Source organism: Genypterus blacodes, unplaced genomic scaffold (genome assembly GCF_046128005.1).
Source record: "Genypterus blacodes isolate CSIRO-AG114 ecotype Tasmania unplaced genomic scaffold, CSIRO-AGI_Gbla_v1 ptg000088l_1, whole genome shotgun sequence".
NCBI lineage: Eukaryota > Metazoa > Chordata > Actinopteri > Ophidiiformes > Ophidiidae > Genypterus > Genypterus blacodes.
The window spans coordinates 72501-82500 of NW_027466893.1; the positions used below are offsets into that span (position 1 = coordinate 72501).

At 45.9% G+C, this 10000-nt stretch overlaps 1 protein-coding gene across 1 annotated transcript in view; it reads left to right on the forward strand.

The window, feature by feature from the left end:
* Positions 1-10000, forward strand: part of mafa (MAF bZIP transcription factor a) — a 30518-nt gene that overhangs the window by 12409 nt on the left and 8109 nt on the right. The gene's annotated exons all lie outside the window — the stretch shown is intronic.

A 10000-nucleotide genomic window follows, 5' to 3' on the forward strand; every position in this document is an offset into this window, starting at 1 on the left:
AATGTGTCTGTTTTAATCCACACAACTCTAACTCAGTGATAAACAACATGATATATTTTAGTGCCATGGAAATTCTAGAAAAGTCATGGAATTTAGAAATAGCATTTTACAGGCCCGGAAACATTATAGCATACATGTTTGACTTCACTCCTGCCAGCGAGAGTGAACATGGTGAGGACCACATACACCAACATCAGAGACATAGACACAGAAAACAGATGGTTTGGACCAGTAACTCCTGAGCCCATGGAAATGAGGAGGCATGTGGTGAACTTCTACACTGGAGAAGATCAGAATGACTTGGCGTGGCTTCTGATACATGATAACTGTCTGGCGCTGATTTGCACTTCCGTTTTTCCTTAAAGATGATCCTCACTGATTGGTTGATATGTGCGGTTTCCATGGTTCCCTGCAGTGAAGCAGCGGTCGACTGACTGACAGCTCTGGACGAGGGATAGAGTGTCTGCACGACTAGAAGTGATAAACAGCAGAAACCTGATCCTCCTCAGACTTAATGCACTTCTCCTCTTCTGAGCCAAGTTCATACTGGCCTGGCTGGGCTCAGTCCTGCTCAGCTGGAGGTCAGGTGATGCTGTTCCAGACTACTTCAGATTGGCGTATACTCAATCTGCTGAGGCTGACACATTCTCAAAGCTTCTCCTAAGCAACATTCCCTTTCCACATCAGGGCCTGAGTGTTCTTGCTGCTCTAGAATATTTATGGTCGATAGTTTACTTATCTGTTTGTTCTTGTGTAAATAGGCCCCATAAAGTGTCTGGTCCACACTATGCAGTAATGTCAATGTAAACATGGGGAAGTCATTTGAATTTGGACAAAGTGGAGACAGTTTATGATTATTTTATTTTTCTGTTTTGATACGCATCTGCGTCCTGGCATGAATTTTGGATTTGTTTTTCTATTGCTGCATGTAAACAAGCTCTAGTGTGTCCTTATCATAGCGTCTCACACACACACACACACACACACACACACACACACACACACACACACACACACTCACACACATGGTTTCTGGCTGGTCTGCGTGTCAGAGCAGGTAGGAGGCTTTACAAACATGACGTCCTGAATGAGCTCTGCCGGTTCCAGCAAACTTGCCGCTTGGCAAAACGGCCACAGGAACTTTTCAGCACAAGTCTGCACCATGTGAGAAATGTTTATTCTCATGTTCAAAGGACCACACCTCCAACCAATGGCTCTAAGTTTGTGATTTAGAGAAAATTTGACCTCAACACACCTAAAGGGAACTTTCTCCCATAAAATACTGCAGAATTGTGATTTTAATGGATAATATTGAAAGCAACGGAAAAGTGATGATGAAATGATGTTTGATGAAACAAAATGAGCTCAGGAAAACAAATTTGTGAATTCCAGTGAAATGCAGGAGATTTGTTGTGACTGCTGTGATGTGGCTCTTATTTTACCTTCTCAGCTCCATTTATGTGAGCAGAGAGCCGGATGCCTCTCTATCACTCTGTGATTGATTACTCTACCCTGAAGCTAATCAGCATGTAGGTGGGTTAGGCTTAGGGTTAGGGTGTGTTTTAATGTTTATGGGGATGACAGAAGGTTAAACAATTTAATTTCGGGACTTCCATTTATCATGAAGAATGTGTCCCATCTGAGTGGCAGGTGAGGGCTGCGATGATAACAGGCCCGGTTGACTATCGGGCTCATGCTGACAGTCTGATCGATCAGGGATGGATCAATTCCATGCAGTGATCGTTATGACCTCAGCGCTCAGATGCATCTTCTGACAGACTGTAGAGGAAACAATCCAGACTGAACTGAACCTCCATCCAGACACAAAAAAAACATCCTGCTGTTTACCACTTGAACCTTCTACAATGTCCTCATATTTATGTTCTACTGAGCTCATCCTGGCATCCTTATATAATGCCTTATGATGGTTCAGTCCCTCAGTGTAGATGGTTCAGTCCCTCAGTCAGACGGTTCAGTCCCTCAGTGTAGATGGTTCAGTCCCTCAGTCAGATGGTTCAGTCCCTCAGTCAGATGGTTCAGTCCCTCAGTCAGACGGTTCAGTCCCTCAGTGTAGATGGTTCAGTCCCTCAGTCAGACGGTTCAGTCCCTCAGTGTAGATGGTTCAGTCCCTCAGTGTAGATGGTTCAGTCCCTCAGTAAGATGGTTCAGACCGTCAGTCAGATGGTTCAGTCCCTCAGTAAGATGGTTCAGTCCCTCAGTAAGATGGTTCAGCCCCTCAGTGTAGATGGTTCAGTCCCTCAGTAAGATGGTTCAGACCGTCAGTCAGATGGTTCAGTCCCTCAGTGAGATGGTTCAGTCCCTCAGTGAGATGGTTCAGCCCCTCAGTAAGATGGTTCAGTCCCTCAGTGAGATGGTTCAGTCCCTCAGTCAGATGGTTCAGTCCGTCTTGATCTCTCAGCAGAAACTCAAGTCAAACTCTCAAAACATGTATTAGAGTCTAACTTCAGCTCAGATGGCCTTACAGGAAGTTTAGGTGTTTGTGTCCATGTGACCTTTGATCTTTAACAGGGGAATTCTGCTGGTTTCTAGCAGCCTGGTCCAGAGGAGAGCAGACCTGCAGCTCTGTTGGTCGCTCTGCCTCTTTCTGAAGCTCTATTTCTTGGTAAGGACAATAACTACCCCCTTTCCGGTCCTCTCCCTTTGACTCAGTGGACCGTCTTGGTTATTGATATTTAATCATTTTCTGTTATCTTTTTCATTTTTTTCTTGTTAGCTTTGTCATTTATATTTTGGAGCCATTATTTAAAGTAAACCTTGTAGCAGTTCCACTCGTGCTTAAGTGTTTAAACGACGTATGGTTAGAAAAGAGAGGATGCAGATCAGCCCTCATTAATCTGCTCATTCACAGCAAAGAGCTTCAATTATGACACAGAGCAGTGGAATCATTACTACCCTTAATGTACCCAATCTAATTGAGGCATTAATTTAAGTGGAGGCTCCAGCAAGAATTATATCATTCATAAGTGCATTTTAATTTAGAGGGTGATCAGCAGAAACATTCCCCAGATCGGGAAGAGTTAGGAGTGAGAGAGAGAGAGAGAGAGAGAGAGAGAGAGAGAGAGAGAGAGAGAGAGAGAGAGACAGACAGACAGACAGACAGAGAGAGACAGAGAGAGAGAGAGAGAGAGAGAGAGAGAGAGAGAGAGAGAGAGAGGGAGAGAGAGAGAGAGGCACCCATTCACCCACAACAACCATATTTAGTCACTGGGAAAAATGAGCAACCCTCAAACACACACACACACACACACACACACACACACACATACACACACACACACACACACAGAGGGACCATAACCCCAGGGGGTTCCAGTCACACTGATGGAGTCCCAGTCCCCCGGTGGCACCAGAAGCAGGCACTGCGGCCATCTGGAGTATGTGTGTGTGTGTGTGTGTGTGTGTGTGTGTGTGTGTGTGTGTGTGTGTGTGTGTGTGTGTGTGTGTGTGTGTGTGTGTGTGGTTTTTTTTTGGGGGGGGGGAGACAAGATTCCACCATCTGCCACAGCAAACTGTCTATCAGAACGTTTGAGGAGTCCTGAAAGAGAGGAAGAGTAGAGAGAGGAAGACGAGGGGTGGGTAGGGCGACACGGACATGGATGTGTGTGTGTGGGGAGGACAGGAGGGTTACAGTTAGAGCTCCAATGAATGAATAGATTCTCTCTCTCTCTCTCTCTCTCTCTCGCTCTCTCTCTCTCTCTCTCTCTCTCTCTTTCTTTCTTTCTGTTTGTCTCTCTCACTCTCTGTCTGTCTCTCTCTCTATCTGTCTGCCTGTCTGCCTGTCTGTCTCTGTGTCTCTCTCTGTATGTCTCCCTCTGTCTCTCTCTCTCTCTCTCTCTCTCTTTCTCTCGCTCTTCCTCTTTCTCTCTCTCTCTCTCTCTCTCTCTCTCTCTCTCTCTCTCTCTCTCCCTCGTCTCTCTCTCTCCCTCGTCTCTCTCTTTTTCGTGCACGTTATTTCCCAATGACTGTTTGTGTTTCCTGCTCTTCATGCCTTTTCTGTTCAGCTCTCTTCTCTACTGGAAGTTGCTCTCATTCACTCAGAGGGAATCTCTCTTGGAATTGTCTCTGCCGAGGTTTCTTCCTTTTTTCCTTACACATTAAGGTTTTCTCTGTGAATATGATATGAATGAATGACCTATCTGAAGGTTTTAGATCAATGTGCAGGAAGACTTTAGAGATGCTGATGTTTGTGATGTGAGGGACAAAGTTCTGAGGAGCTCCATACCTCCTGCTCCTCCAGCTTCAGCCTCCCTTTGCAGTGCATTATGTAGTTTCAAGTTTATTAGATTAGATTAGATTAGATTGAACTTTATTGTCATTGCCTGTCACAAGTACAAGCAACGAAATGCAGATGGCCTCTAACCAGAAGTGCAAAAAGCAATAATTAAATATCTATCTATATATAAGATACATTACAGATATATACATTAAGAGCAGTATATACAGTAGTGCAAAGATGTATGAAATGCAATGAGAAGTTGCACAGTACATACAGTAGGAGGTTTTTTGTACAGTATGTACAGTAAAACAAAGTGACCAGTGGAAGTGCAGTCATCAGTGCAGTGGTGGCCGCGTAGGTTCAGTACGGGAGGGGTTGGCCAGTGTGTGTGCGAGGGGGTAGAGGATGTGGTCTGGCGAGTGTGTGTGAATGTTTGTGAAGGGGGGTGGGGTAACGGGTGGCAGAGTTCAGCAGGGAGACTGCTGTGTGGAAGAAACTGTTCCTGAACCTGGGGGTTCTTGTACAGACCCCTGTAGCGCCTCCCAGAGGGCAGGAGGGCAAACAGTAAGTAACTGAAGTCCACAATGAGCTCCTTGGTCTTTGTGGTGTTGAGCAGCAGGTGGTTACGCGCACCACGTAGCCAGGCGCTCCACCTCCTCCCTGTAGACCGACTCATGGGTTAGGGTTAGGGTGTGTTTGTGATGAGGCCACGTCACTGTGGTGTCGTCTGCAAACTTGATGATGGTGTTGGTACCATGTCCAGGTTTGCAGTCGTGGGTGAAGAGGGAGTAGAGGAGCGGGCTCAACACACAGCCTTGTGGGATGCCGATGTTTAGGGTGAGGGTAGAAGAGCAGTGGAAAGTCTGACCGAACATGTTGGAGCCTGTTGGTCAGGAAGTCCAGTAACCAGTTGCAGGTGAGACCCAGGTCTTCAAGTTTGGTGTTCAGGGGATGACAGTGTTAAATGCTGAACTGAAGTCTATGAACAGCATTCTTGCATATGTGTCCTTATTGGACAGAGTGCAGCGCTATGGAGACTGCATCTTCTGTGCTCCTGTGCATCTTCTGTGCTCCTGTGCATCTTCTGTGCTCCTGTGCATCTTCTGTGCTCCTGTGCATCTTCTGTGCTCCTGTGCATCTTCTGTGCTCCTGTTCTGGTAGTAAGCAAACTGGTGGGGGTCCAGGTTACATTACATTAGGTTACATCCAGGTCCAGGTTACATTACATTAGGTTACATCCAGGTCCAGGTTACATTACATTACGATCATTTGGCAGACGCTTTTATCCAAAGCGACTTACATTACATTACCACCCTTCGCAGAGGGGGGAGCAATTGAGGGTTCGGTGCCTTGCTCAGGGGCACCTCGGCAGGGACTCGAACCGGCAACCCCCCGGTTTCCAAGCGGAAGCTCTACCGACTGAGCTACTGCCCCCCCTCCAAGACAGGATTGGAGATGTGCCAGAACCAGCTGCTCTAAGCACTTGGTGATGATGGGGGTGAGTGCTACCGGGCGGTTGTCATTCATACAGGTTGGGGAGGATTTTTTGGGTACAGGTACGATGGAGGTGGACTTGAAGCAGGTTGGAACAACAGCCTGGGCCAAGGACAGGTTGAATAAGTCCGTTAGGACCTCTGCCAGCTCCCCAGCACATGCTCTGAGAACACGTCCAGGTATGCCATCAGGGCCTGCAGCTTTGGGTTAGGGCGTTGATATTTGTCATATGTATAGTTCACACAGGGTTCACAATACAATGAAATGTTTAAGATGAGGAGGGACCAGGTCGACTCAGCAGTAAGAAAAAGAAAAAACAACAATATGACCACAATTTTAAAGTTAAAAGTTTAAAAAAAACTACATACAGTGTAAACACGGTTCTAGACTTATTTTATTTAAAGAAGTTTAAAGTATCAAAGTGCTGTAAGTATTTAAATGTTTACAGAGAAGTGAGACGTATTTGAATGGAAATGAGAGGATTCTATTTGTTATTACATCACCAGATATGATTCATGTTTACATACATACTTGCATCTTTTAATGGACTGTACTTCAGTAGCTACATTTCATGCAGGACTTGGATCCTCCCTGCTCTCGCAGAGGGATGTCCCGCCTGTCTCACCTATTTCACCTGTCTTGCCGTCACAATGCTGTCTTTGGCTCTGTCCTAATCAGGGTCCATGTTAAAGCTCATGCATGTTTAAAGGCTCAACATGAGTAATCACAAACTCATACACACACATAAACAACGTCTGTGATTCTGTGTGTTAATGTGTGTATTGGTTTATGAGCACAATCTATGGCTCCAATCACACTGGGAAGTGTCACAAAACTCCTGTTTCCTACTTTGAATATCTTCTTGGTATGTGGAGACATTGATTGATTTGTTTGTGTATTCAGCTCCAGGCGGACAAATGTGGACAACCTTTGCTCTCTCGCGCCTGCATGCACTCAAGCAGCTCACCTTTGACCTCTACTGTCTGGTTCCATGCACAGAGCCTAAAGCTTCTCTTCGGCTTTTGCTATGTTGACTTACTTTACGTTACTTACATTAAACAATTTGAAAACGTGAAGTATTTCCCTGATTCCTGTTTGGTGTGTTAGCCGAGTTATGGAAAGGTTACGGTCATAAGAGTGAGAGCATGTAGGTTTAGAAAATACATAAAGTAGAGACAAGATGGGTCTCTGCATAACATTACACTGTAACCTTAATGTAAATAATTGAAGTGCTGCTTGAATAATTCATCAAAATTGACTGTGGAGCAAAGCAGCTTCTTTCTTTATGTTCTTTACTGTAGTGACTCAATATATTTATTGTAAAAGCCATTATAGTGTTGATTTGTTGATGTCTGGAAAAATACATAATGTGAATGTATAGAAGACTGTGATGCCACTGTGTCTGAAAAAGAGTGAAATGACGGAGAGGAGGAAGTTGGAGATGAAGAAGCTGTGGAGCAGAGGGAGACAGGGACGTGTGAGGAGACCCCAGAGGGTTTTAGGGTCCGTCCTCATGTCCCTGCATCCCATCGTCTCTGAGATTTGATCTCTGTGCATTATGGTTACTTTGAACATGAACCTAACCTACCACATGCTTGATGGCAGGGAGTGGACGGGATTTGAACCCAGACCAAAATTTACATGCGCGTGCACCTGACTAAGCTCACCTCTCCACCGACCATTCCGCCTGAAAACCATCCAGCTGGAACGTTCTACCTGAGGAGCTCAAAGAAACTCATCTGAACCAGACCAGGCACCGGGTATGGGTCCAGGCCCCTTTGGGGGACCCTGACAGGGCAGAGGGCCCAGGCTCAGTCCTCACCTTGAGTGCGTGAGTCTTCTGTTGGTGTTGGGACTGTCAGGTGACAGTGGGGGAGGGGCTTTGGACCAAAGGCTACTGAGTGCGTCTAAACAGGGGGCTCTGCTGTGCAGACAAGGTTGGCCCCTAAACATGTAGGTCAGGGGTCATTATGGAGACAGACGTCAGAGGAGCTCCTAAAAGAGTGAGGTAGTCTACAGGCAGTCAACATCCTGTCAAGTCTCAGTCCTTTATGGTTAACAGAGGCGAAAACGTGTGACATCATCATTTCATACCAGCTTTGATCTGATGACAGCAGCTCTCTCTCTCGCTCTCGCTCTCGCTCTCTCTCTGTCTCTCTGTCTCCCCCTCCCTCCCTCCCTCCCCTTCCCTCCCTCCCCTTCTCCCTCTCTCTCTTTCTCTCTCTCTCTCTTTCTCGCTCTCTCTCTCTCTCTCTCTCTCTGTCTCCCCTCTCGCTCTCTCTCTCTCTCTCTCTCTCTCTCTCTCTCTCTCTCTCTCTCTCTCTCTCTCTCTCTCTCTCTCTCTCCCCCCCTCTCTCTGTCCATGTTTAACAGCTTCTTAAATGTCACAGAATGTCAGGCGTGGGGATAAAAGCCGGGTCTTCCTCCTGATCCTGGCAGGTTGTACGTGAGCGTTCAGGTGTGGCCCTCAGCAGCTGAGGTGATTTAATGTAGAGAGAGAGAGAAGAAGAAGTCATCAAGCAAACGTTTTGCACGCGTGTGCTTTCTGTGTGGAGTTTGCATGGTTTTCCTCACTATCATCAAAACGTCATACATTCAATCAAATCCATCCTGCCGTTGCCCTTGAACAAGGCACTAAACTCCAGAACTGGAGTTTGACACTGCTGCTCATGGCCAGGATGTTAAATACAGAAATAACAAATATACAAACAATAAATATGTTGGGTATTTAATGTTTGACTGGAGCTTTACACTCTGTATGTGTTTCTGATCTGGTACATGTTGCTGCTCCTGAAGATCAGCGGTGATGTTGACACGTCTGTGATTCTGTGTGTTTAGGTGAATAACTTCTTTGGATGTGGAGAAATTGGTGAGAGAGAGAGAGAGAGAGACAGAGAGAGAGAGAGAGAGAGAGAGAGAGAGAGAGAGAGAGAGAGAGAGAGAGAGACAGATGCTCTGTGACCTCTGATCTGTCTCACCTTGTCCCTCTTACATGTGTTCTGGACACAGAAGACAAACCCGTTCTGTATAAGTGTGTGTGTGTGTGTGTGTGTGTGTGTGTGTGTGTGTGTGTGTGTGTGTGTGTGTGTGTGTGTGTGTGTGTGTGTGTGTGTGTGTGTGTGTGTGTGTGTGTGTGCGTGTGTGAGTGTGTGAGTGTGTGAGTGAGTGCGTGCGTGAGTGTGTGTGTGGGCGTGTGTGTGCATGTATGCGTTGCGTGTGTGTGGGTGGGTGTGCGTGTGTGTGTGTGTGTGGGTGGGGCGGGGGGGTGGGGGGAGGTGTATGTGTGTGTGTGTGTGTGTGTGGGTGTGCGTATGTGTGTGTGTGTGGTAATGAACGAAGGTAAATGGCAGCCTGGTATGAAACTCTTCCCATGGTAATTTCACACTTGTCAGCTCTTGTGAAACTTCACCTTTACACGAGGAAGAGCAGGACAGAGAACGCAGAGTCTGTGAGCAAGAAGAAGAAGAAGAAGATTTCTTCCTCCCATTCTTTGTTTCACCTTTCCTCTTATTTTTGAGGCCAATCTCACTCTTTGTCTCACCCATTGTCTCACCCTTTGTCTCACCCTTTGTCTCACCCTTTAGCTCACCCTTTGTCTCACTCTTTGTCTCACCCTTTGTCTCACCCTTTGTCTCACCATTTGTCTCACTCTTTGTCTCACTCTTTGAGTCCAAACAGAAGGCTGAAGAATATTTGACTCGGCAAGTGAAGAGAAATATGAATGGAAATCTGAGTAAGGAATTCAGATATTATTGATACATAAGGAATGAATAATTATGCAGAGAAAATAATGAAGGATACATTTATATATTAAGGAAAGATGAATTTTAAAAAGTTTCCTTATTTATAAGACCAATAAATGGCCACAGCATAGCTCCTCCTCCTCTTTCCTGTCAATCAAAACTCCTCCACTTTGGTTCTTTAACGTGCATTAAAAAAAATCAAGATGTGAAATTAGAGCAAGATTGCAGATTTCAAATAGAAAGCTGAGAATGATTGCTCACAAACAGAGGTGTGTGTGGGTGTGTGTGTGTGTGTGTGTGTGTGTGTGTGTGTGTGTGTGTGTGAGAGAGAGATAATCTCTCTGTGTATGCGTGTATATTTGTCTATGTTTGTATGTGTGTCTCCCTGTGTGTGTGTGTGTCTGTCTCTCTCTCTGTCTGTGTGTCTGTGTGTGTGTGTGTGTCTGTGTGTCTGTGTGTCTGTGTGTCTCTCTCTGTGTGTGTGTGTGTGTGTGTGAGTCTCTCTCTGTGTGTGTGTGTGTGTGTG